This window comes from Lynx canadensis, chromosome A2 (genome assembly GCF_007474595.2).
Source record: "Lynx canadensis isolate LIC74 chromosome A2, mLynCan4.pri.v2, whole genome shotgun sequence".
Taxonomy (NCBI): Eukaryota; Metazoa; Chordata; class Mammalia; order Carnivora; family Felidae; genus Lynx; species Lynx canadensis.
In genome coordinates this window covers 2174800-2179995 of record NC_044304.2, presented here as the reverse complement: position 1 = coordinate 2179995, position 5196 = coordinate 2174800, and the positions used below count along the sequence as shown (strand labels likewise).

General features: G+C 54.6%; 1 long non-coding RNA gene and 1 pseudogene across 1 annotated transcript; both read left to right on the top strand.

Annotated features, from left to right (window-relative positions):
* Nucleotides 1-925: 925 nt before the first annotated feature.
* Nucleotides 926-3518, top strand: LOC115502662. Its single transcript, XR_003965156.2, has 2 exons — nt 926-1342; nt 3294-3518. It is a non-coding gene; the product is annotated as an uncharacterized LOC115502662 (long non-coding RNA).
* On the top strand, nt 1801-1899 carry LOC115509489 (annotated as a pseudogene).
* Nucleotides 3519-5196: the final 1678 nt, after the last annotated feature.

The window sequence follows — 5196 nt, the reverse complement described above, 5'->3', positions numbered from 1 at the left end:
TCCAGCGCCTCTCTGCTCTCCGGGTCGCTTTTCCTGCCTGGCCAGCATGTGCACTAAGCAGTGCCCAGGGCTGACGACAGTTTAGGGGCCTGTGAAAATGTTTTCATTCCCTCTAGAATCAGAAGAAAACAGCGACTACAATAACCACGAACAGATCATCGTATTTCCACCCTGGATTATATCAGTCTGTATACCAACGCCATCATAAAATATACTCTTTAATGTTGTTGGTGGAGGAAGGAACCCACAAAAGTCAGGAGGCCACCCTGCATCCTGCTGACGGGAAGAGCCAGAGGGAGGTCTCCAAAGCCAAATGGGACCGTGTTGCCCTCTTGTGATACCTGAAAACCTTCTGTGGCTCCCCAGCAGCCCCAGATGAAGGTGGAGTCCAAGCACCTGGGTGGTCTGTCCCCTCCCTCTCCCTGCCTCGTCCCTTCCCCTCCATTCTCCCGCTGCCTCCGGGCCTTGGCACAAGTTGTCTTCTCCACCTGAGCACTTGTCACCTAGGTAACCCCCACCCCCTTCACTTTGGGGGAAGCCCTCTGACCTCCCAGCCCCCGGCCAAGGTCAGTTCCATTGTTAAAAGCTCTCCTGGAAAGAAACCCCCCACCCTCTTCTCTCAATTTGCCATTTGGCTCTTATCAGAGACCGCAAAGCTCTCCCTCCCCAGCACGGCCGACATCCGAGGTCACTGTCTGTGGGGCATCCCTGGCCCCCACCCATTCCAGACCGGAGCAGTGTCCTGGTGTGACAGCCACAGACGTCCCTGGAGGCAGAATCCCCCTGGCTGGGAAGGGCCTCATTAGAGCGGTAATCAGATAAATGCCCGCCTCCTGCTCGAGCTGCGGCTCTCAAGGCCGCCGTCTGCCCTTCCTGGGGCTCCAGGGCCCCACACAGGCCACGTGCTCCAGTAGAACTATACCGTGGGCCGAATCGTGTCCCCCCGGTTCCTGGGGCGGCCCTGACCCCAGTGTGGGTGCATCTGGGGGTGGGCTTGGAGGAGGAAATCGGTGAGTGAGGGCCCGATCTGAGAGCACTTGGTGGCCTTGTGATAAGGGGAGCTACAGGCCTGGAGGAAAGCGCCCCCCACCCCCGCCCCCATCCCCGGAGGACACAGCCGGCCAGCAGCTGTTTGCAAGCCGGGGAGAGAGCTCTCACCAGACCTCATCCGCCAGCACCTTGATCTTGGACCCCAGCCTCGGAACTGTGAGAATAGTGGTTATGGTTCGTAAGCGGCCCAACCGTGTGCTGTCTGGTTACGGCGGCCCCGGCTGACCAAGCTGCGTCCTGCTTTGCCTGGGCAGTGCAGTCCTGAGGAAAACGACCTTCACCTTCACAGCAAGTAGGATTTACTGAGCACCTACTGTGTGGCAAGCTCTGTGCAGGGAGTAAGAGCCTACATCCCGGCCTTGTGGAGCCGACTTTCTAGAGACAATAAACACAGAAAGGAAATAGAAAGGCAGAGGTGTTCGTATAAAGAAAAGGGGAAAGGTGAGGGAATGGACGTAGAGCTATTTTAGGGCCCAAGGCGGCCTGTGTGAGGGAGTGATTCCTGAGCTGAGACCTGCAGGAAGGGGGGCCAGGAGAGTTCCAGAGGGAGAGCCTCCCAGGCAGGGGGCACAGCCTGTGCAAAGGCCCTGGGGCAGAACTGGGTCTGGCGTGTTGGAGGAACCGAGCTGGAGCAGACCAAACGAGGGGAAGAGAGGGAGGAGGGGAGGGCAGGGAGGGGACGGGCAGGTCATGCTAGGCCTTGGGGGCCACGGGAGGACTTTGGGTCTCATGGACACTATATTAGGGCACTCGCTTCCTCAGCATACACACTTAAGTTGGGACGATACAGAGAAGATTCGGCCCCTGTACAAGGACAACACACAAAGTCATGCAATGTTCCAGATTCTTACAAATTTAAGCCAAAAGTTATAGGTTTCTTTATTTTTCACTAAACAGGCAATTGAAATACATAGTACAATGAAAGGCACGGCATAAATATTCAATTTCGTTTTCCACCTATGGAATCTCACGATAAAATCCTAGTTATTTGTACAAAGAAAAAGGAAGTAATAAGGGTACATAGGGAGGGGCGCCTGGGTGGCGCAGTTGGACCGGGCTGGGTCCAGGTCATGGACTTGGGCTTGGGCTCAGGTCATGATCTCGCGGTTTGTGGGTTCGAGCCCCACGTCGGGCTCTGTGCTGACGATGAGCCTGCTTGAGATTCTGTCTCTCTGCCCTTTCTCTGCTCCTTCCCCACTCATGCTTTCACTCTCTCTCTCTCTTTTTAAGTTTAAATAAACTTAAAAAAAATTTAAATGTGTTAGGAAATCCAGGGAGGCTCTTTCCCAGGGAGGGACACCACCTCATCTCTGTCTTCAAAACTCTCCCCCTGAACCAGGCAACACAAAACAAAACAAAACAAAACAAAACAAAACAAAACTCTCCCCCTGAACCTGGTTCCCCTGCTGGAGAAGGAGATAAACTATGGGAAGAGGGAAGGAATAAATCCTGGGGTGCCGGAATGGGATCGGAGGGGTCAGGGGGACTCACAGTGCCCAAGAGAGACAGCTGAGAGGTAAGACAGATACACAGCCGAGAGACAGACGACCAATAGATCATAGATAACAAGAGAGACAGACAGCTGGATAGATGATGCAGAAACACAGTAGATAATACATGAGCTCAATGGATGTCAATCAATAGATTGACAGATTATAGATTTAGATGCACACACGTGAATATTAGTGTGTGTGTGTGTGTGTGTGTGTGTGTGTTTCGCTCACTGGAAGGGTCTGGGAACAGCAATCCCAGAAGTCTGAACACATCCCGGCATCCTGTTCTTGGATCCCAAATATCACTCCCGTTCCAAAGGAACCAGGCTCCCCGGAGAGACAGCTGAGACCAGGAGCGGGGCCTGGAGGACAGGTCGGCTTGGGTGGTCTGGTGGGGCCAGACAGAAGGCTCAGAGAGGGGGACGGCCATTTCAAATGACACAGGGCCGCCTCAGGAGGCTCCTGAATGGGGACAAATTCGGGGACCGCTTGATTCTGGGTACATTTGTGAAGCTGGGCCCAGTGAGGGCACCCGTGGATCATAACAGCCTATCTGTGTTTGTTACTTAATTCGCGTCTCGCTCCCCTGCTGGACTGTGAGGTCAGGGTCTGAGTGGGTCACTGTATCCCTAGGATGTAGACCAGGGTCAGACACACACAGGGGGCGCCTACTAAATGCTTGTGGAGTGGCTGAGCTCTGGGATGAAGAAGGCAGATACGTAAGTAACAGAACCTGTCCTCGCCTTCCAGAGCCTCACCTGCAACATGGAGGAAATAATTACCACGCCATTCGTTCATTCCAGAAATACCTAAAATACTTTTTGCCGGACCCCGGGCCCCAGCTCTGTGCTGGGACACCACGGAAAATAAGATAGGACGGGGCTGAAGGGCAACACAGACGGCCATAGCTCAACGTGATCTTTCCAGCGCCATACGCCGCTGAAAAATAATAAAGCAGGGCGATATAATACAGACTGATTTCAGCGTTGGTTTGTTTTTCCTGGTGGGAAAGAAGAGGCCAGAGAAGGCCTGCCAGCCAGCGCATGTCATGTGATCCACGCCCGGCCAATCGGAGGATCCCAGCAGACCGAGCACCTTGAATCCAGGTGGCCTGTGCCAGCACCGGGTACAAAGTGCTTTTCCGGGTCTGTCTTGGGGGCATCCTTCCAACCCGTCCGTCCATCCGTTCGTTGCTTTGTTCATTCACTCCGTTCACCATTTGTCCAAGCACTTAGGGCGAGGCAGGCACCGCTCTAGGCGCTGGGGATCCAAGCGTGAAGGAGGCAGGCAAAAACCCCTGCCTCGGGAGCTGACATTCCGGGGGTTAATTCTAGAGAGTCGACAAAAGCGACGCACACACTTCCTGCCTCCAACAGCGAGGAGTCTCCAGCTGGGAGGAAAACGTTGAGCTGTTACCGGTTTGGGGAAGGGGGCCCCGGGACCAAGGGCACGCTGCCACAGGACTGGCAAGGGGCGGGGGGGAACAGGTGCGGCGGGCAGCGCGTGCAGGACTGGATCGCGTTCTACGAAAATTTCGAAACGTTGCCCGTCACGGAAAGTTTTTCATTAATTTCGGTTTGTTCAAATATTGCCTTATGCAAATCAAAACTGCATCGAGATACCGCTTTTTCACCCCACCAGAATGGTTATTGAGTTTTCTTTTTAAAATTTTTTTTTTCAACCGTTTATTTATTTTTGGGACAGAGAGAGACAGAGCATGAACGGGGGAGGGGCAGAGAGAGAGGGAGACACAGAATCGGAAACAGGCTCCAGGCTCCGAGCCACCAGCCCAGAGCCCGACGCGGGGCTCGAACTCACGGACCGCGAGATCGTGACCTGAGCCGAAGTGGGACGCTTAACCGACTGCGCCACCCAGGCGCCCCGGTTTCTTTTCTCCAAAAGGGACAACAGCGAGTGTTGGCAGCGACATGGAGAAATCGACAGCCTCGCGCGCGGCTGGCGGGGAGGGACGCTGGGGGAGGGGGGGGACGTGACATGGGGCAGCACCGCGGGGGGAACAGTTGAGCGGCTCCTCGGAAATGAAACGTAGAATTACCATGGTGACCCAGCAGTTCCACTTCTGGGGATCCATCCGAGAGAAAGGAAATTAGTCATCCGCGTGAAGACTCACGCACAAGCGTGCACAACAGCGGGATTGACAAGAGCCAAAAAGTGGAATCACCCCGAGTGTCCATCAGGGGCACACGATGCAAGCACGTGGTCTGTCCAGGCAGGACACGGCCCTCGGCCACAAACAGGAGCGAGGCGCCCGCACCCGCCACCCCGAGGACGAACCCTGAACACAGGACGCCCAGGGATGGGAACCAGACACGAGAGGCCACACGGGGCGGGAGTCCACGTGTGTCAAACGTCCCGAACAGTCTCATCCACGGCCAGGAAGGGGGTTCGTGGGGACAGGGGGCTGAGGCATGGGGATGGGGAGTGACTGCTGATGGGCACAGGGCTTCTTTTTTGAAGTGACAGAATGTTCCGGAACTAAAGGTGATCATTGTACAACGTGGCGAATGGATTAAAATGTCTCCCGTGGTAAATTTTACGTACATTTTACCACAATAAAAAAAAAAAAAAAAGTTGCATGAAATAGTGTTTAGCGTGTAGACTGAGATCTTTGGTGCTCCCTTAAATGTCATGC